Source organism: Scyliorhinus canicula, chromosome 4 (assembly GCF_902713615.1).
Source record: "Scyliorhinus canicula chromosome 4, sScyCan1.1, whole genome shotgun sequence".
Lineage (NCBI taxonomy): Eukaryota > Metazoa > Chordata > Chondrichthyes > Carcharhiniformes > Scyliorhinidae > Scyliorhinus > Scyliorhinus canicula.
The window spans coordinates 214197629-214220461 of NC_052149.1; the positions used below are offsets into that span (position 1 = coordinate 214197629).

Below are 22833 nucleotides of genomic sequence, written 5' to 3' on the forward strand. Positions count from 1 at the left end.
TGACCACCTCAGGTACACAGTCTTCTAGCCTTTTGGCTAGGATTTTGGCCAGTATTTTGGCGTCTGCGTTCAGCAGAGATATGGGTCTGTATGACCCACATTCCGTTGGGTCTTTGTCTTTCTTAGGTATCAGCGAGATTGAGGCCTGTGCTAACGTGGGTGGCAACGTGCCCCTAGCTAGCGAGTCTGTGAACATCTCCCGCATGTGCGGGGCCAGCGCTGTCGCAAATTTTTTGTAGAAGTCCGCCGGGAATCCGTCCGGTCCCGGCGCCTTCCCCGCCTGCATGGAGCTAATGCTCTCCATGATCTCTCCCAGTGCTAGTGGTGCTTCCAGATCCCGTTTTCTGCCCTCTCCCACAACTGGTATGTTCAGTCCGTCAAGAAACCGGTTCATCCCAGCCTTCCCCGTTGGGGGCTCTGAGGTGTACAGCTCTTGGTAGAAGGCCTTGAAGGTTTTGTTAATCTTCTCTGGTTCTGTTTCCAACGTGCCTCTGGTATCTCTGATTTGCGCGATTTCTCTGCTGGCTGCCTGCTTTCTCAGCTGGTGGGCCAACAGGCGGCTGGCTTTGTCTCCGTGTTCGTATAGGGCCCCGCGTGCCTGGCGGAGTTGGTGTACTGCTTTCCTGGTGGAGAGCAGGTCAAAGTTCCTTTGTAATTCTTTTCTCTCCGCCAGGAGTTCTACAGTCGGGGCCTCGGAGTATTTATGGTCTACCTCCAGTATGGAGTCGACCAGCTTCTGCCTAGCCACCCTTTCCTCCCTATCTCTTTGCGCTTTGTAGGCTATGATTTCCCCTCTTAGTACGGCCTTAAGCGCTTCCCAGAACGTGGAGGGTGAGACCTCCCCGTTTTGGTTGATCTCAGTGTACTCCGCTATGGCCTGCGCTATCCTTTCGCTGAAGGCCTTGTCAGCTAGTAAGGCACCGTCCAACCTCCATTTGGGGCGCTGGGCCCTTCCCGTCTCTAGCCGCACATCCATGTAGTGTGGAGCGTGGTCTGATATCACAATTGCGGAGTATTCCACCTTGTCTATCTCTGGAAGCACCGTTTTCCCCACCACAAAGAAGTCAATTCTGGTGTACACGTTGTGTACTGGGGAGAAGAAAGAGAATTCTTTCTCCCCCGGGTGGGCGAATCTCCAGGGGTCTACTGCTCCCATCTGCTCCATATAGTGGCTGAGTTCCCTTGCCATGTTTGAGGTTTTCCCCGTTCTGGGGTTTGATCTGTCCGTCGTTGGGTCCTGTACACAGTTGAAGTCCCCCCCCATGATTAGTCGGTGCGTCGCTATGTCCGGGATTTCTGCCATGGTCTTTTGGATGAAGCTCGTGTCGTCCCAGTTGGGCGCGTACACGTTAACTAGAACTACCGGCGCCCCATCCAGGGCCCCGCTGACCATGACATACCGTCCCCCTGGGTCCGTAACCGTCTTTGTCGCCCTAAACATTGTCCTCTTGCCAATCAGGATCGCCACCCCCCTGGCCCTTGCCCCATAACAGGAATGATAGGTTTGTCCCACCCAGCCCTTTCTTACCCGCAGTTGGTCCCGCTCCCTCAAGTGCGTCTCTTGGAGGAAGACTATGTCGGCCCTCATGTTTCTAAGGTGGGTGAGGACTCTAGATCTCTTCACTGGGCCGTTAAGTCCCCTTACGTTCCAGGTGACTATTCTGGTGGGGGGCTTCTGCCCCCTTGCTCCTGTGGGGTTAACCATATTTGTCCGGTGGACGCGCCCCTGCCCTCTGGGGTTTCCCTATGTTAGGGGGCCGTCCAGGATGTCCACTATCACTGCTCTCCCCATGCGGTCGGGTCCCTGCGCTCCGGGGTTCCCCCTTGTCCCGGGGACACCCGCCATGGCCGTCCACTTTGTGTCCGCCACGCGGGTAGTCCCCTGCACTCCGGGGGGCCCCTTCACCCACAGACCGTACTGGGTGGGTGCTTGCAGCAGTTCCCTGTTTCGAGCCCTTGTCTGTGGCACTTTGTGGCCCTATTCCCTTACTGGCCTCTTTTGTCCCTTCGTCCCTGCGTTTCCCCTCCCTGGTCTCTCGCCCCCCGGGTGCCCCCCCCCCCCGCTCTATCCCTTTCGGGGATACCCCTGTGTACCCCTCCATTGCCCCTCTCTCCCCCATTCCTGTCCCCATTTGCTCTCCCACCTTTGATGGGTGATCCCCCCCCTCCCCTGCCTGGCGCCTTCCCCCCTGTTGGGGGTGCGCTGCGGCCCTGCTCTGTTGCGCGCCCCCTTCGCTAGCTTTCCTGCTAGCACGGTGGCTCCCCTCCCGGAGGTTGCTGTCCCGCTTCCCCTTTCCCCTCTCCAGTACTCCCGTTCCCTCGTGCCGGGGCCTGGCCTCCCACCTGGAGCGGGCCCTAGGGCATTGGGTTGTTTTCCGTTCTGGGTGTTTCTGCCAGGGGGGAGGGGGCTGGCTTTGCCTCGCCCCTCCCCACCCCCCCGTCGGCATGACGTGTCTCCTTGCCATGGGCCCCTCGTCCCTACTTCCCATGGCGTTTTTCCAGCCCGTGCTCCTCGACGAATCTATTCGCCTCGGCAGGGGCTGTAAAGAAATATTCCTTGTGTTGGTATGTGACCCAGAGTTTTGCTGGGTACAGCATACCAAAACGTACTTTGTTCTTATAGAGAGCTGCTTTCGCTCTGTTGAACTCCGCCCGTCTCTTAGCTATGTCCGCTCCAAAATCCTCGTAGATTCGGATGGCGTGCCCGTCCCAATTGCAGGCTCTATTCTCCTTGGCCCAGCGCAGGATTGTCTCCCTATCCCGGTACCGGTGCAGTCTGGCTATAACTGCTCTCGGTTTTTCCCCTTCCTTGGGCTTCGGGCGCAGTGACCGATGAGCTCTGTCCATTTCCGGTGGGGTGGGAAAAGTTTCCCGCCCCACTAAGGAGCCCAGCATCGCAGCCACGAATGTTGTGGGACTTCTACCCTCTATCCCCTCTGGCAGGCCCACTATCTTGATATTTTGCCTTCTCGAGCTGATCTCCTGGTCGTCTACCCTGCCCTTCAGGCTCCCCTGTGTTGCACTCAGTTTCACCATTCCCCTCTCCAGGGATATGACCCGGTCGCTCGCGTCAGTCGCTGCCTTCTCCAGCTCTTTAATGGTTGCCCCCTGGGCTTCCAGTATCTTCCCTTGGGCTTCCAGTATCTTCCCTTGGGCATCCACTTTCTTCTCCAATCTGGTCAGAACCTGCTGCACCCCTGACATGGCCTTGGTCGCTGCTGCCTGTGCTGCGGCCTCTGCGTCTGCTTTTAACTCTGCCTTGAATGCCTGCAGCTGCTCCCTCACCACCTCGGCAAAGGCTTCCTTCCAATTCACGCCCCCCTCTAACCCCAGGGGAGAGGTTGCCCGCCCGTCCAGCTCTTCTGGATGCGGCGAAGCATCCTTCCCGCCGCTTCGCGTGTTGACTCGTTCGCCCGAGCTGGCTTTCCCTTTGCCCAGTCTACTTCCGGTGCCCCCTTTCTCTTGGCTCCTTTCTGGCACTTTTTTCTCCCCCTTCCCCTTCATCTTTTCTTCTCTCCTTGTTCTTCTTTTTCCCCCTTTTCCGCACCCTATTTTTATTTTATTTATTATTATATATCTATATATGTATATATATATATATATATATATATATTTTTTTTTTTTTTTTAATTTATTTCCCCTACCCCTTTTCTCTTTACCAGTTTTCTTTTGGGAAGAACAGAAATACAAGTCTCTTTTTTCTTTTTTTCCCCACTCAACCAGGAGAGAGAGTCCCTTTGTTTTTGCCACGTGGTGGTCACAGCAGTTGGGGGGGGGGGGGGGGAGGGGCGAGTGGGCCGGTGGTCGCTGCTGGTTGGGGGGGGGGTTGTGTCCCCGCTGCTGGCTGGGGGGGGGGGGGTTGTGTCCCCGCTGCTGGCTGGGGGGGGGGGGGGGTTGTGTCCCCGCTGCTGGCTGGGGGGGGGGGGGGTTGTGTCCCCGCTGCTGGCTGGGGGGGGGGGGGGGGGGTTGTGTCCCCGCTGCTGGCTGGGGGGGGGGGGGGGGGGGTTGTGTCCCCACTGCTGGCTGGGGGGGGGGGGGGGTTGTGTCCCCGCTGCTGGCTGGGGGGGGGGGGGGTCCCCGCTGCTGGCTGGGGGGGGGGGGGAAAGAGAAGAGGGGCCGCCGCCGCCGCACCGCTCCTGGCCCGCGTGGGGGGGGGGGGGGGGGGGGGGAGAAGAGGGGCCGCCGCCGCCGCACCGCTCCTGGCCCGCGTGGGGGGGGGGGGGGGGGAGAAGAGGGGCCGCCGCCGCCGCACCGCTCCTGGCCCGCGTGGGGGGGGGGGGCGGGGGATGAGAGAAGAGGGGCCGCCGCCGCCGCACCGCTCCTGGCCCGCGTGGGGGGGGGGGGGGGGGGGATGAGAGAAGAGGGGCCGCCGCCGCCGCACCGCTCCTGGCCCGCGTGGGGGGGGGGGGGGGGGGATGAGAGAAGAGGGGCCGCCGCCGCCGCACCGCTCCTGGCCCGCGTGGGGGGGGGGGGGGGGGGAAGAGAAGAGGGGCCGCCGCCGCCGCACCGCTCCTGGCCCGCGTGGGGGGGGGGGGAGAGAAGAGGGGCCGCCGCCGCCGCACCGCTCCTGGGTCGCGTGGGGGGGGGGGGGGAGGGAGAGGGGATGGACCTGCTGCTGTTGGGCCCCCCTGTCGCCGCTCCGGCTCCTCCGCTCCGGCTCCTCCGCTCCCGCTCCGGCTCCTCGGCTCCGGCTCCTCCGCTCCGGCTCCTCGGCTCCGGCTCCTCGGCTCCCGCTCCGGCTCCTCGGCTCCTCCGCCCCGGCTCCTCGGCTCCTCGGCTCCTCCGCCCCGGCTCCTCGGCTCCTCGGCTCCCCGGCTCCCCGGCTCCTCGGCTCCTCGGCTCCCCGGCTCCTCGGCTCCCCGGCTCCCCGGCTCCCCGGCTCCTCGGCTCCTCGGCTCCCCGGCTCCTCGGCTCCCCGGCTCCCCGGCTCCTCGGCTCCGTCTCCTCGGCTCCCGCTCCGGCTCCTCCGCCGTCCGGCCTGTCGGGGGGGGGGGGGGGGGGGGGGCTGTTCCTCCTGCTGTCCACCGCTTGCGGGAGCCCCTCTCCCTGCGACCTCCTCGCTCGCCGCCCGGAAGTCCGATCCCAGGAGGAGGCCTTTTGGCCCTTGGAGCCTGCTCCACTATTCATCACGATCATGGCTGATCATCCAACTCAATAGCCTAATCCTGCTTTCTCCCTATAGCCTTGTAGAATGTTGTGGATGTTTGTAGAATGTGTAGCAATCAAGCAGCCTACTTGATCCTGGACGGTGTCCAGCTTCTTCAGTATTGTTGGAGTTGCACTCGCCCAGGTAAGTGGAAAGCGTGAATATATTGAGTTCCCTGCAAGGACTTCTAACAGATTAGTTTATTCTTAGCTTAACAGCTACTTCAACACTTTTTTTTTTTCTCTGTCATGCTCCCAGGGATAACCCCCACCCTCCTGACATGTGACCTCTTTTGCAGTTGTTCCATCACATGATCACTCTACAAATACCCATTTAATTGAAACACCCAGTGTCATGAAATGTAACCGTGTGCACCATAGACCATTGTGTAACTGATGCGCGATCAATAACCACAGAAACGAAGGAGTAGTTTGAATTGAAGGCTTTAATCTACAAGATGTTTCCCCAGCAGCTTGAGTACAGAAAGAACGATGGCTGCTGGGAAACACGGGTTCTTATACTCTGCCTCATTGGGCGGAGCTACCTTCATCTTGACCAATGAGGAAGCAACACTTAGGCCACAATGAGCAGCGAGCCTTCTCCACCAATAGCAGCTCACTCCCAGGCACCGTAGTACCTCTAGTCATACTACCACAGTAATATACAAGTTAAACGAGCTAACCATGCATAACTATTTATATACAGTGAGGCACAGACTGTTGCAGCTGGTGCATTGCTCATCTCGCCGTCTTTTTTTTTTCACCCCACCTATCCCCTCCCCTTCCTTTTCCGTGTAGAAAGGTGTGATTCAACAGCTATCAAATCCCTTCAGTGCAGAAGGAGGCCATTCAGCTCATCGAGTCTGCACCGACCCTCTGAAAGGCAACCATACCTTGGCTCACTCCCCTGCCCTATCCCTGTAATCCCACTTAACCTGCACATCTTTGGACTGTGGGAGGAAACCAGAGCATCCAGAGGAAACCCCCACAGACACGAGGAGAAAGTGAAACCTCCACACAGTCAGTCACCCCAGAAGAGCCCTGGTACCTGGTGCTGAGAGGTACTAATTCTAGACTAGGAGATAATAAAAGTCCTGCAATCCTTATGTTCAGTTCTCTCGGGTGCCCCGAGTGTGCGGTGATTCTAGTTGGTGGAGTTGTGGTCTTTCTCTGGCCTGTGTCCATAGTGGATGATGCAGAGCACTCCGTCCGCATGTTCTGTGGGTGCAGGGCTCAGTGTGTCAACCTCTGGAGTAGTCCGCATGTCCACTGATGCAGGTGATTCTGCCACAGGCCAGATTATTGAAGTGCGATGTCATTTGCTAGTGCTGCTTCCAATACCTGTAGGAGGTGACTGTGGTTGTGTACATAGTGGACACCATTTGCTCAGTTGTGTACCACTTGTTTTCCTCAGTATTCTGGGTTAAATCCATCCGACCCAGGAGACTTATCTACCTTAATACCTTTTAAAAGGCCCATTACCACCTCCTTTTCAATGTTGACATGATCCATATTGTTCACACACCCTACCCAAGAATCATCTTCCACAAAGTCCCATTCTTTGGTGAACACTGATGCAAAGTATTCATTTAGTACCTCGCCCATTTCCTCTGGCTCAACAAGTAGATTCCCCCCACTGTCCTTAACTGGTCCCATCCTTTCCCTGGCCACCCTGTTGCGTTTTACATATGAATAAAAAGCTTTGGGATTCACCTTAATCGTACTTGCCAAGGACTTTTCATGACACCTCCTAGCCCTCCTAATTTCCCCCTCCCTACTTTCTTTCTACTCCTCCAAGGGTTTCAACTGTCCTCGCCCTTCTAGACCGTACAAAAGTATCCTTTTCCTTTTTGATGAGGTTCACAATATCCCTCCTTATTCAAGGCTCCCTAAACTTCCCATACTTATCCTTTGTTCCACCATAGCAAGTAGGTCACTCCTTCTCTAACTTTTCCCAACTGTTTCTCATCAATGATGAGTGGGTCATCAAGGCAAAGTTCTTGTATTGTACTGCTAACTCCTGATACCATATAATATGGATTGGGCTCCCAAATCACAGACAGCAAGAACTTGTAACAGTGAGTAGTTTATTGACTAGCTTAGCAGCTCCTTCAACATTTCTTCTGCGCACACTCCCAGGGATAACTCCTGTGCTCTCAACATTGTATCCATGCCATCTAATCCTCAGCCTATTAACAGTGCAATTTCAAATAACTTATTAAAAGTTCAAATATTCATATTAACGGGGGTGATGTGGGGTTCCTCTACTAATTTTGAATTTTTGGAAACATGCCTTTGACAATTCCTATTTGCTGGGGCGAGGTCTCATTTTTGTCTTCCATTTATATCCATGGACATTTCATCACCTGTAGTGTTCAATTGTGAGTTTGTATACTATTGACGCTCACTGCGCTTGTATGGTTAAGCGTGGATGTGGAGTTGGAAATGTAAACAAGACTGTGGGAAGAGCTGGAAGCCAAGGCTGAAGCATACAGCAGACATTTTAAAGTGGCTGACAAAAATCTGTGACATTGCTGCATAGATCTGAGGGATCCAATCCTAAGAGTCACCTCTGCAAACAAAATTAAGGTGTGACCAATCCTTTACAAACACACGCTGGCCCTGCAAGAGGTTTGGAACCGAACAGAGAATCTTCACAAAAGTAGTCGATGGAATTCACTTACTTCCTTGATTGGTAGTTGAGAGAAAGCTGTGTCAGCTTGTAATGTTGGTTTGGACAGGTGGACGAAGGCAAAGGGAATAACTGGATAATGCAACATGCCGGGGAGCTGCTATGAGAACGATATGTTCATGTGGAGTGTAAATGTTTGACACTGGCTGGTGACTTATTTCCACGTTGCAACCTCTGTGGATTTCTTTGTAAAATTTAATGACAAATAGGACCTGGCTTCCCACGGAGTCTAAATAAAGGAAATGTGTGCAGAGTTCCCTGGTCGGAAATACAAATACAGCTGAGAAGCAATAAAGGCAATTAGAGTGAGAAATGTAATGGGAGGGGTCAAATCTTGTGCTGTTCAGCAGTTCCAAGTGAATGTGTCAGCAGAGGTAAAGCATCTTGTGCCTTGGCAATAGAATAGCAGTTGATCAAAAGACAAATCATCAAAGCAGCTAAAGTCTTTTGGAGAGCAGATCTATTGTAAACTTAAATTAAGTGCCAGCACTTTGCCCAATAAAATATGTGGCTGTTCTTTTGTACTGTCATGTTGATTCAGTCATACTCTGCTTGTGTTTATTTTGAGAAGAAGCATTCATCGGAGGAATTGCTCAATGAAGCATCTGATTCTCATCAGGAAAGGATGACTCTCAGGCCATCACAACCTAGTCTGTGCTAATCCTCGGCTTGTCTGCCTATGGTGACAAGAGATGGGATCCATATACATTAGTAATATTGTTTAATATTCCGGAGGGATTTCAACAACTCAATTAAACTCCTTCGGATAATTCCTATTGTCCTTTTTGGATGTGAGAAATGGGCTTCACTCCTGGAAATTTAATCTCTACTCTCACCAGGGTCAATGGATGAGTTATAAGAATCTTGTCTCTCCACGAGGAAAATGGTGAAAGCAAATATAACAATGCTGTTTAATGGAAAAGTTTTCTTGCTGCAAATCACGTTTTCATCTGCCTCTCGGTCATGTCCTAAAATAGTTCCTTTTGTGCATTGTCTGAAGGGTGTGAAATTACTTTTCCTATTGTGCATTTTCTTCCTTGGAAGATGAGTAGCATGAGTGAGGCCAGCTTACTGAAGTTGTAGCAGAGATTCGAGTTGCCTATTCCTTAACACTTCCACCAGAGTGTGCAGGCAGAAGTGCCTTACCTGCAGACAATCGGTGATGTCTGTGAAGGCTTTGCTTTGCAAGTTCAGCTGTACCGAAACTGCCACAAAGTGTAAGTAAACTTGCACCTCGTAACTTCCAGCAAATCTTGTTCCTCTACATCTTTCCCACAGTTGGTGGCTAATAGAGTACACCCAGTCGTGAAATGTCACCACTATTGTTTCTTAACTCAAACCAAATAGATACAGTTCTTGACCACAAGACATCCTCTTTCTCTACCACTGAAGAATCCTCCCTTATCACTGCCACCCCTCTTTCTTTTCTCCTTCTTTAACATTCTATATCCAGGGGTATTTAGTACCCGAGTCCTACCCTTTTTTTTGAATCAAGTCTCTGTTATCATCTCAGTGCCATATTTTCATGTGGTTATTCGCATCAGTAGTTCCTCAACCTTATTTACCCTATTTCATATATTTACATATATACAATATAAACCTTGCTGCAGTTTCTTAGTCTGACACCACCTAATACTTTGCTGCTACTTACTCCAGTGCTTAGCTGATGCTCCTAATCCTTACTTATCCTGTCTGATGCTACATCCTTGTTTCCAGCCCCTGCCATTTAAATCCTCTTTAAAAGCATGTTATACCGTCAATTCACTGTGAGACCATGAGAACGAGTGAACATTAGGCTTTAATATCCATGAACTCGCCTGCCAGAGTCGGCTGTACAAATGAGTGCCACCCACAGGTGGCCGGACTATGTATGGCCCCGGTGAGGGCGGAGCCAGAGGCGGAGCCCACCAGGGTTCCGGTACAGTACCTGGAAGTAGCCCGTATCATCACTTCCAGGTCATGGGTCACATCATTATACAGACAGTACAGACAGTTCATGCATTAGGTGAAGTACATTCACCACAAAGCACAAACAAATTGCCCCATGTGGATTGGTCCTGGCACTATTTAGTTGCAACCTTCGTGCTCTGAAGAGGCCCCACCTCCCCAGAACTAGTCCCAAGGTTCCAGGAATTTGAAACCCTTTCTCCTGCACTGTGGTGAATTATAAACACTAATAAGCCACACTCTATTGTACAACATGTGTTGAGCCTGTACCTTGTACTAGATCATGTGTAGTTGCGCGGCTCTACTCATAGGGGGAGATGAGGAGCTTGTACTGGGCTCTGCCCTTGGCTCCGCCCATGGCTCCACCCATGGCTCCTCCCCCCAACCGGAAGTATAAAGGTTGCTGTTGTGAGCCTGCCTGCCAGTTCATCTAGAGTTCATCTCATCACAGGCAGGCTCTGTTGTAAGACTATTAAAACCACTGTTCGCTTCTAACCACGTGTTGCGTGAATTGATGGTCTCATCATGCACCATCCGTGCAATCGCGTGCTCTATTTTTCTATTTGTGTTATTTTCACTCGGGATATGGGCATCACTAGCTAAACTGGCATCTATGGCCCTTGAGATGGTGGTGATGAGCCACCTTGAACTGCTGCTGTCAGTGTAGTGTATAGGTACACCACAGTGCTGTAAGGAAGGGCATTCCAAGCTTTTGACCCAGTGGCAGTGAAAGAACGGCGATATAGTTCCAAATCAGAATGGGTACAGAGGGGCTGGTTTAGCAGGGGCTGGTTTAGCACAGTGAGCTAAACACCTGGCTTGTAATGCAGAACAAGGCCAGCAGCATGGGTTCAATTCTCATACCGGCCTCTCCAAACAGGCGCTGGAATGTGGCGACTAGGGTTTTTTTACAGTAACTTCATTGAAGCCTACTTGTGACAATACATTATTATTATAGCTTAGAGTTGGGAACGTGCAGGTGGTGAATTTCCCATGCATCTGCTATCCTTGTCCTTCTGGGTGGTAGAGGTCACAGATTTGAAAGGTGCTGTCAAAGGAGACTTGGTAAATACCCGCAATGCATCTTGTAAATGGTACACACTACTGTCACTGTGCAACTCTGGTGGAGGAGATGAATGTTAGATGAGGTGCCAATCAAGTAGATTGCTTTGTCCTAGATTATGTTGAGCTTCTTAAATGTTGATGGATCTGCACTCAACCTGGCAAGTGGAGAGTATTCCATCACACTCCTGGCCTGTGCCTTGCAGACAGTGGACAAGCTTTGAATTGTCGGGAGGTGAGTTACCTGTGGCAGATTTCCAAGCCTCTGACCTGCTCTTGTAGCCACAGCATTTATGTGGCTGGTCCAGTTCAGTTTCTGGTTAATGGCAAGCCCCAGGATGGTGATTGTGGGAGATTGACTGCATGTAAATTGGCTGCTGGATTACGACAGTATGCTTAAAAATATTTGATCTCAAAGCACTTTATAGTCAATTGAGATATGAATAAGAGCCAAGAGCTTCTCAGAAAAGGTAACAAGAACATAAGAACTAGGAGCAGGAGTAGGCCATATGGCCCCTCGAGCCTGCTCTGCCATTCAATGAGATCGTGGCTGATCTTTTGTGGACTCAGCTCCACTTTCCGGCCCGAACACCATAACCCTTAATCCAGGTGTAGGCAAACTTTTCCGTGCAAGGGCCACATTCAGAAATTCACAATTTTAAAGGGCTGCATAGTATATTAAGTAAAATAATTAATGTTTAAAATAGCCAAAATAAAAGGTTTTTAAAGAAAAAAAAAGCAATTAATTTTTTTATATTAATATTTTAAAGTAGAAACTTCACATGAAACACATGTTGTGCCGAGCAATGATCACCCTACTCAAGTCAATGTATCCACCCTATACAAGTAACCCAACAGCCCCCCCCCCCATTAACCTTCAAATAAAAAAAATAAAAAATAAAAAAATAATAAATTTTTTTTAAAATCAAAAAAAAATTTTTAAAAATTTTTTATGACTTGATCTGGGTGGGCCGCATAAAGACCTTTGGCGGGCCGCATGTGGCCCGTGGACCGTAGTTTGCCCACCTCTGCCTTAATCTCTTTATTCTTCAAAAAACTATCTATCTTTAACTTAAAAACATTTAATGAAGGAGCCTCAACTGCTTCACTGGGCAAGGAATTCCATAGATTCACAACCCTTTGGGTGAAGACGTTCCTCCTCAACTCAGTCCTAAATCTACTTCCCCTTATTTTGAGGCTATGTCCCCTAGTTCTGCTTTCACCCGCCAGTGGAAACAACCTGCCCGCATCTATCCTATCTATTCCCTTCATAATTTTAAATGTTTCTATAAGATCCCCCCTCATCCTTCTAAATTCCAACGAGTACAGTCCCAGTCTACTCAACCTCTCCTCATAATCCAACCCCTTCAGCTCTGGGATTAACCTAGTGAATCTCCTCTGCACACTCTCCAGTGCCAGTACGTCCTTCCTCAAGTATGGAGACCCAAACTGAACACAATACTCCAGGTGTGGCCTCACTAACACCTTATACAATTGCAACATAACCTCCCTAGTCTTAAACTCCATCCCTCTAGCAATGAAGGACAAAATTCCATTTGCTTTTTTAATCACCTGTTGCACCTGTAAACCAACTTTCTGTGACTCATGCACTAGCACACCCAGGTCTCTCTGCACAGCGGCATGCTTTAATATTTTATCGTTTAAATAATAATCCCGTTTGCTGTTATTCCTACCAAAATGGTTAACCTCACATTTGTCAACATTGTATTCCATCTGCCAGACCCTAGGCCATTCACTTAACCTATCCAAATCCCTCTGCAGACTTCCAGTATCCTCTGCACTTTTCACTTTACCACTCATCTTAGTGTCATCTGCAAACTTAGACACATTGCCCTTGGTCCCCAACTCCAAATCATCTATGTAAATTGTGAACAATATTGGGGCCCAACACTGATCCCTGAGGGACACCACTAGCTACTGATTGCCAACCAGAGAAACACCCATTAATCCCCACTCTTTGCTTTCTATTAATTAATCAATCCTCTATCCATGCTACTACTTTACCCTTAATGCCATGCATCTTTATCTTATGCAGCAACCTTTTGTGTGGCACCTTGTCAAAGGCTTTCTGGAAATCCAGATATACCACATCCATTGGCTCCCCATTATCTACTGCACTGGTAATGTCCTCAAAAAATGCCACTAAATTAGTTAGGCACGACCTGCCCTTTATGAACCCATGCTGCGTCTGCCCAATGGGACAATTTCTATCCAGATGCCTCACTATTTCTTCCTTGATGATAGATTCCAGCATCTTCCCTATTACCGAAGTTAAGCTCACTGGCCTATAATTTCCTGCTCTCTGCCTACCTCCTTTTTAAACAGTGGTGTCACGTTTGCTAATTTCCAATCCACCGGGACCACCCCAGAGACTAGTGAATTTTGGTAAATCATCATTAGTGCATCTGCAATTTCCCTAGCCATCTCTTTTAGCACTCTGGGATGCATTTCATCAGGGCCAGGAGACTTGTCTACCTTTAGCCCCATTAGCTTGCCCATCGCAACCTCCTTAGTGATAACAATCCTCTCAAGGTCCTCACCTGTCATAACCTCATTTCTATAGGTCGCCGGCATGTTATTTGTGTCTTCCACTGTGAAGACCGACCCAAAAACCTATTCAGTTCCTCAGCCATTTCCTCATCTCCCATTATTAAAACTCCCTTCTCATCCTCTAAACTAAGGACCAATATTTACCTTAGCCACTCTTTTTTGTTTTATATATTTGTAAAAACTTTTACTGTCTGTTTTTATATTCTGAGCAAGTTTACTCTCAAACTCTATCTTACTCTTCTTTATAGCTTTTTTAGTAGCTTTCTGTTTCCCCCTAAAGATTTCCCAGTCCTCTAGTCTCCCACCAATCTTTGCCACTTTATATGCTTTTTCCTTCAATTTGATACACTCCCTTATTTCCTTAGATATCCACTGTCGATTTTCCCTCTTTCTACCGTCCTTCCTTTTTGTTGGTATAAACCTTTGCTGAGCACTGTGAAAAATCGCTTGGAAGGTTCTCCACTGTTCCTCAACTGTTCCACCATAAAGTCTTTGCTCCCAGTCTACCTTAGCTAGTTCTTCTCTCATCCCATTGTAATCTCCTTTGTTTAAACACAAAACAGTAGTATTTGATTTTACTTTCTCACCCTCCATCTGTATTTTAAATTCCACCATATTGTGATCGCTCCTTCCGAGAGGATCCCTAACTATGAGATCATTAATCTATCCTGTCTCATTACACAGGACAAGATCTAGGACCGCTTGTTCCCTCGTAGGTTCCATTACATACTGTTCTAGGAAACTATCGCGGATACATTCTATAAACTCCTCCTCAAGGTTGCCTTGACCGACCTGGTTAAACCAATCGACGTGTAGATTAAAATCCCCCATGATAACTGCTGTACCATTTCTACATGCATCAGTTATTTCTTTGTTTATTGCCTGCCCCACCATAACGTTACTATTTGGTGGCCGATAGACTACTCCTATCAGTGACTTTTTCGCCTTACTATTCCTGATTTCCACCCAAATTGATTCAACCTTATCCTCCATAGCACCGATGTCATATGTTAATGCATATTAACTTAGTCTAATCAGTTTGATAAGCAACCTAACCTCCCAATTATAGTTCAGAACATAAATGCAAGGACGCATTAGCCTTGTGGCGCATTGAAACAATTCTGAAAACTATCATTTTCTGTTCAAATGCCTAAATCCTAGTTTTCTGCTCTCTGCATTACAAAAGTAGCTTCCATGAAATCCTAGGTGGGATTCGGTGATGCTGAGGTTAAGTGTTGACGCTGTCGGAAACGCCGTTGTGTTTCTCAACGGCATCAACACGGCCTCAGGATCAGCAATTCTGGCCCCTACAGGGGGCCAGCACGGCACTGGAGTGGTTCACGCCACTCCAGCTGCTATCCCGGCGTCAACTGGGCCTCAGGCTGAGAGAATCCCGCCTCCTATGTCTCCACCAAATAGTAGCCCCTGACAGTTCTGTCGGCTTGCTTTCTATCAGTTAGGTGGCATTATGCCTCAGTTGTGTACCATTATTCTTCTTCTTCATCCTTCCTGCCAACAGAAGATGCTAGCATCTCTTTCCACCACTTCACTATGTTCTCGGTAGCGAATAAAACTTCTGCAATTGTGAAAATGTGATTTTATAGATCGATGGCTTTAGACTCCAGAATAAAAATGGAATTGTTCACAAAATTTGTGGACGCCAGATCAAAAGTCAATGATGTTTTTTCTCTGTATTATTCGTGTCACCAACACTTGCATTTACTTATAACCATCATTGTCATTGCCTCTGGGATTTTTAGGCAAAACTGATGTGCGTGAACTCCAAATCATGGCAGTGTGTAAATTTCTGGGATTTGGTACAGGATGCTGTGCTATTGGTATTTGCCTATCCACCCAAAATGCATTTGGTTAACCAGCTGGTTAAAACTGTTTTAACTGTTCTTTATCAACCCACAATGCAATTTTAAAAAATCATGCCAAATACATAATCTCATTTATTTCAATGGGGGATGATTCTGAGCCCGCACTGGATCGGCAATGCCGTGGTAAAGCGCGGTAGAATCGGGAAACCTGATTCTCTCCCAAGAGAGATTGAGTTTCCTGATTTTTCCCGCCCTTCGCCGGCGACATCACAAGGTTGATGCCCACAAAAGACGTGAACCTCCAGGTCTCCCTGCCATATGCCCCACCCCCCAACTCACTTCACAAAATAATGTCCCGTCAGTGAGGTGTAGAATAGGTTCAGCTGAAAGTATAGACCCTGGAGGGGAAGAGATGGGGGCAGACCCTGGCACTGCCCCCAACACTGGCACTGCTAGGTTGCTAGTTCACCATTCTTTATCATCCATCCTGGCAAAACCGGATTCTAGCACCTGCTAGGGCTAACCTGTGCCAGGGGGCAGTGCCATGGTGGGCCCATTTGGGGGGGGGTGGTACATTTTTGTGTGGTTGAGGGGGGTGGAGAATCTCGGCAGTGGGAGAGAGCCCCTGATGAGAGCTGGGGCCATTCGACTCCAGTGCTGATAGGGTGCCATTTGAATATGGCGCCCTGATCAACACTGGAGCTGATAGCCAGATTTTATTAGTCCTCGCCCTGCCAGTGTGACGGCGTAAACCACGTCCTACCTTTATTTTTCCCCCCAAGAGGCTCATTATTTGGAGAGAAAACTGGTCTGTGCAACTGGAGAGTTACACACCAGTTTTCAGTCTGACCCTGAAACTTTGCCAAATTCTGGTCAGGTTCTGCCCAGTGTGTTTATCGTGCTGGCTTTTCTCCAACCCCCAAACAAATTAGAAACATTCTGACAGACCTCGTCTACTTTTTTAAAAAGAGATTTTACTGACTGCCTTTCCAAATAGTAAAATTGTGCTTTTTTTATTCTCTTGAACTAATCACCATTTTGAGGTCCCGGCTAATTCATGCCGTGTTTCATAGATTTCTTTTCATGATCACTCAACCAGCAACCCCCACACATGCCATCAATAGAGACAATGGATGAGATTTTCCCAGAAATCGGCCAAGGTCGATAGCGGGCAGGAAAAGGGACATTGAAGCCGCCTACAGCAATGGTGGCTATCCCGGTGTATAATGCAAGATCTGGGAGTGGGGGGGTGGTCCCATGACATATCGCTGGCAGGGTGGCCTCTAAATTGCCCACCTCATCAGCAACTTAGTAACTCAAGGAATGGGCACCATTTTTAAAGGCTGCCTCAACGCAAAGGAATTCGCTCCTCCCCTCCACTGCCGGACATGGCCCTCTTTCCCCAGCCCCTGAGAGATGCAACTCATCTGAGCTCCCCTGGAGATCTGTTGGCCAGGTGTATACCTTGGGAGGCCAGTTGAGTTTCACGTCATTCTGCCATCATGCTGCCGTGAATGGATTTTCTGACTGGGAAGATTCAGACCTAGGGGCCTGGTGATATGTTAATGAGTGGAAATGATGTTTAACATCAGGAAATGCGCCCCATCCCTGCCCGAGGGTTGACGTTTATGTCAACATAAAACACGACTTGGCTGCTCTTTCATTATTTTCCGCTCCCATTACTGATCCTATCCGACAAGCTCGAGAGCGGAAAATCCCAGCTAATAAAAGCCACTCGTAGCCCGTCTTGGCTCTTGTATCTCGGTGCAAATAAAAAGCTTCTGTCACGCTGTTACTATATTTTGAAAAAATCTAAACTTGCACCTCCAACATGTTGAAATGGAAGAACTATGCCATCTGTCTTCCTTTTAGTTTCTTAGTTTATGAAATTCCATCTGAGAAACTTTTTTAACCAGATATTTTGATATCCAGCTGCTGTAGTTGAATAGCCTTTTGAGCCAAGATTTTATATCTTTTTATGAATAAATTTAGATGTAAAATTCTTTGTACTTTGAGGACCATTTTAGTTTCATTTGTCACCAATGCATTGTAGTGGTTTGTGTGGTGACATAACTAGAAGCGCTTAATGACAGATTACTAATCTGTTGAGATCAAATCTTATTTGAGGAAAAAGAAAATCAATCATCAGTAAAATGCAAAAGGCACAACCCCCCTTAACTTTCCTTGGTCAACCCTTCTCTCTCTTTCCCCCCCCCCCCCCCCCCCCCCTTTAACTTTCCTTGGTAAACCCTTCTCTCCCTGAAGCCAGATTTTTGAGTGCACAATTTGCACATAGCTGCATCAAAGCTAAATTTATCATTGGGTACTTTCATTATCCAAGCTTTGAAATTGATGAAAAATTACCATGGAACAATTATCCAATGATACTTTTTCAAAAAGTTCTACAACATGTCTTGGGTATTCATTATCCCTCCATCAACATCATCAACATCACAAGACAAACCAATATCTGGTCATCTTTTTTTCTTAATTCTGCCCAAAGACCGATTCTTGGGCGAATTTATTCGCTGAACCATGGCAAGAAACAAGGGTCAGGATTCTCCGACGGTGCTTCCCCACCGGCAGCGGGGTGCTCCGTTCATGCAGCCAGCCAATGGGGTTTCCCCTTGTGGCCACCTCACTCCATCGACAAACCCGTGGGTGTGTTGCTGGCGAACTGGAGGACCCCGTCAGCGGAGAATTCCGCTGATGATTCTTTAAAAACTGCGGTTGGTGAAGAGACAACCTCCAGTCTACCTCGGCCAGAATGGGAATCTGAACCCATGCTGCTGGTATTAATTTAACCTGCACAAAACATCTAGCTACCTGAGCTAACCTACTCCCATCTGGTCAATTTGTGGGAGCTCAGTGTATCCAAATTGGCTGCCATATTTCCAAAATAAATAAGTGACTGTTGTAAGATATAGGGGGCGATTCTCTGAGCCCTGCGCCGGGCCAGAGAATCACCGCAACCACGCCACGATGCCACGACGCCGGCGCGCGATTCTCCGAGGTGTGGGGAATCGGTGCCTTTGGCGCGGCGCAGCGCCGACCGCTGGAATCGGTGAGGCCGCCGATTCTCCGGCCCGAATGGGCCGAGCGGCCGTTCCGACACGACAGAGTCCCGCTGGCGCCGTTCACCCCTAGTCGCTGCCGGCGGGAACACTCGGGGGTGTGTGGCCTGTGGGAGGGGGGGGAAGGGGGGTTCCTTCACCGGGGGGGGGGCCTCCGATGGGGTCTGGCCCACGATCGGGGCCTGCCGATCAGCGGGCTGGCCTCTTTTCCCCCCCCAACCCCGTACCCCCGGCCTACTACCTGGCGCAGCCGGCCCCGAACACCAACCCCATGTTGGGTTGGGGCCGGCGCGTGCAAGAAGTTCCCCGCAGGGCAGCACGGTGGCACAGTGGTTAGCATTGCTGCCTACGATGCTGAGGACCTGGGTTTGAATCCCGGCCCTGGGTCACTGTCCGTGTGGAGTTTGCACATTCTCCCCGTGTTTGCGTGGGTTTCACCCCCACAACCCAAAAGATGTGCAGGGTCGGCGGATTGGCCATTCTAAATTGCCCCTTAATTGGAAAAAATAATTGGGTACTCTAAATTTATTAAAAGAAAGATGTTCGCCGCGCATACGCAGGATGGCGCGGCCCAACTGCGCATGCGCAGGATTGAGCTGCCTCAACTGTTCATGAGCGGGTTGGCGCGGCGCCCATTTGGTGCCGCATAAGGATAAGGAGGCTGGAGTGGCGTGAACTGCTCAAGCGCCGTGCTGGCCCCATCTGGGGGGCAGAATAGGTCGTGCCCGGTCACTGTTCACGCCGTCGTGAAATGCAACTGTGTTCACGACGGTGCGAACACTTGGCCTCAATATCGGAGAATCGCCCCCACAGTGTTTTGTGTGGTAGGCTTCATTGAGATCAAATCTTGTATAATTTAATAGTAAGTGCTTATTAACTGCTCATAACTATTAACATATAAGATCTAAGCTAGGAGTAGTCTCCATGTTTGCCTCTATCCAGTACAAGACTGCACTCTAGACTCTGTTCATGTGTTCCTTTATCTGACAGTGTGGCCGGCAATGTACTCAGTCCTATGTTACCCTTTCTATGCCAAACCCATGTACTACAGTGACCAAGTCAAGAGTTTTTTTAGAACATTTGGCAATTGTGAAAGGTGATATAGAAATGCAAAACTCATTTAAAGCTGTTTTATTTGTTCAGATTTGTTTTCTGAATTATGGACTGTTCATTCATTTCTAATTAACTTTGGAATTGCATTGCCTTGTTTACTAGTTTTATTTTGATATAGTTTGACATTTTTAATGCTGCTATGGCATCACCGCGCAAATGCATCTTTTGTACACTGGTTGTTAGGGGCAGTAATGATGTTGCCATGTATCCGGGGCTGTAATGATGTTTCCATGCCTCGTCGTAAAGGTGATGAGCCTTTTTACGTTGTGATACAATGTTAAACAATCTGTACAAGGACTGGCTTAAAAAAGCTGGCCTTTTGAAAATGTCTGACTTAATTTTCAAAACTGGAGCATCAGCACACTTAAGAGGCCAAATCTTGAATTACAGATTTGGTGGGATTTCTACAATGTTAGGAGTATACTTATTGTTGGGGTAAAACCCACCAGTCTGTAGTATTGCAGCATGGAGAATCATCGCTATCTGATTTTGAAAGTCTACATACCTTCTCTTCAGCTGAATGTCATGTGGGTCACAAAAGTAGGACACTGGGGTCAGGCCTAATTTTCTATCTCCTCCAACTTGTTTATCTGGAGAATTAAAATTCTTGATGATCAAATCTGGATTGAGATCAAGATATAAACAGGCCCTTGATGTAAGAGTACAAGAGATAAGTATTGGCTGAATATTCCAATGTAAAGTTCACACAAATGGAGTAAGTTGTTACACTTGCTAAAAGCCTATAATGCCAGGAGTATTTCTTTAGTTTCTTTGAAAGTGTGCATTTTTAAAAATTCTAATGAAGTTTGTTATTTTGCAGATGAGATATTATTGCTGCTGTTCCAAATTTTCTTTGAGGCACCTCAAGTTAACTATGAGACAATGGTCTGAGCAGTAGGGGTGAAACCACAACTAAGAAGGTGGTTCGCCCAGGACGAGGCTAGCTCATTGTACTTCGGCTGTGCTGACGCCTGCGATGACCCCAAATGCAGGACACTGGACTGCAAATTTTGTGGTCTGAGCAGTATAGTAAAAACTAATTATTTATACCTAAAACTGATGGGGCTCCTGTGGTAGCACACGGTCCTTTTAAGGGGCAGGCTCCACAGACCAGGTAACCAGTTTGGGGCCAATTGCACAGGAGTGTGCAAAACCATCCTAAGTGGAGCCTTTGCAGCAGGTCCCCAGGCAGTGTGCACCATGCACCAGGGAGCTGAAGTGTTAAGACCTGTTGTATGGTGTTCTGTGCCCGTTAACTACGGGAAACCTCCATACCCTGAGCCACCACGTGGGCAACAAGTGAAAGTTTTTGATCACAGCCAACAGTCATCATAGATTATGGGAGGGAAGGAAGGAACGGTTGCAGAAGTAGAGGAGCTCCAGCAATTATTAAACAGTGAATTATCCAGGAATTATCTAAACAGTGAGTGGAAATGCCTGTTATTGGGGAAACTAGACCCATTGGACCAAGGGGTTGAGAATTGGAGTCAGTACATCAAACGGCTCCAGGTGAGGGACAAGCAGAAGGTGATGCTTCAGACAGTTTTGTGGGCCCCAACCATATAATTTGATTAGGAACCTCGCATCCCCGAGACACCCAACTCAAAGACCTTTGACCAGGGGAAGCATGTGGCACAGTGGTTAGCACTGCTGAATCACAGCTCCAGGGTCCTTAGGTGGGTTACGGGGATAGGGTGAAGGTGTGGGCTTAAGTGGGGTGCTCTTTCCAAGGGCCGGTGCAGACCCAATGGGCCAAATGGCCTCTTAGACTGTGATTCAGATCGTGAAACTGGTTAAAGAACATTTCAACCAAAGGCCCTCGATTATCCCCCTAAGTTGTTCTCTGCCTTGCTCTAACCAGATGGCATTGATGTGTAGTGTTGATCAGAGAATAATGAGTCTTGTAAACTAACAAAACTATTTAACACTACAATTGGATTCGACACTTATCTCTAAGAACCAATAGTTGATTAAACACACACAAACTGTACTCATCTAACATCTAACTCATTAACTACTCTCTTGTTGTCTCACTATCTTCAGTGCTCATGCTCCTGCTCCTACTACCTACTCCAACCTTCTGTCCCACAAGGCTCTGCATCATCCCTTATATACTTCTAGGATTTCTCCCTCTATTGGCTGTCTGTACACATTTCATTAACCTTTAAATTACCTTCCTGTATGATAATACCACACCTCCAATGTTATAATTTTAACTCTGCAGTGAGGGACCATGAAGATTCTGTCTCTGCCTTCAGAACAAGGTTTTGCCAGCTTGTTGGGCACTTAGTTTGGGACTGCGACTATGCTTAGTGACGTGTTGTGTGATCGGCTGGTTTGTGGAATCCATTGCCTTGATATCCAGAAGTGACTTCTTATGGGTATAAGAAAAAATGATCGAGATCGGGCAATGGAATGTGGAGAAAAGGCACCACTGAGCGTTATGGCTGAAGGGGAGGTTAATCAGGTCTGGCGCTGTATGGCCGCGAGGTCTGTGCTGGTATGGCCGTGAAGTCTGGGGTGGGATCAATGGGCACTGTGCAAAACCAGACCAGTTTTGGGACAGGACCCCAAGGGGCAGGACAGGACCCCAAGGGGCATGAAGGGAGTGACAACCCGAATCAGAAGCAGACTGCTGTCATTGCCAGGGGGACCGCCACCAGGACACTTTGCCATGTTCAGGAGTTTTTCAGGAGTGCTTCCGATGCAGCTGGCAGGGATACATTCAATAACTTTTGGCCATGCGAGGCTGTGTGTCAATGCAAAAAAACAGCAGCAGCAGTCCACCGTGCCAGCGAACCTAGTGGGCGAAGAGCTCTAAAGAGCATGCAATGTATGGGTTGCAGTTGAATGCAGTCAAATGAGACTGCTCGGTTTAAAATTGCCTTAAGGGAAACGGTAGACCTCTTAAAAGGAAGTTGACACCGGGGCTTCGGTGACTGTAGTGAGTGGGCAGACCTGCTAATAATTAAGAGTTAATTTTTTCGGACAATGGAATTCCTTTTACCAGAGGTGATTTCCAGCTTTTTGTGTGAGCCAATGGCATACGACATATGAGGAGAGTCCCCTACCACCCACTCTGCCTGGCAGAGAGGGCTGTCCAAACTTGCAAGAACACCATGAAAAAGTAATCTGATAAGCCTTCGCCAGAGGTTAGCTAATGTTTTTGTTGTACACCTAAACCGCTTATTCAACCACAGGTCACAACAGCTGAGCTGCTGAAGGGCCGTCGGATGGTATGTTGCCGCCCTGGTGCTGTGGTCAAGGATGTCTCTGAGCGGTTACAGGATACTCTGGAGTGGGAGGATGAACAGCCAGTGGTCATGGTGAACATTGGTACAAACGACATGGGTTTCGAAAGGAATGAGGTTCTAAATGCAGAATATGGGAGTTGGGAAGAAAGTTG

The 22833-nt window shown here is 48.9% G+C and overlaps 1 protein-coding gene and 1 pseudogene across 3 annotated transcripts in view; both read left to right on the forward strand.

Annotated features, from left to right (window-relative positions):
- The window catches only part of si:dkeyp-23e4.3 (rho GTPase-activating protein 7), a 206259-nt gene that overhangs the window by 64145 nt on the left and 119281 nt on the right, over nucleotides 1–22833 (forward strand). The window lies entirely within an intron of this gene.
- LOC119965512 lies at nucleotides 20322–20473 on the forward strand (annotated as a pseudogene).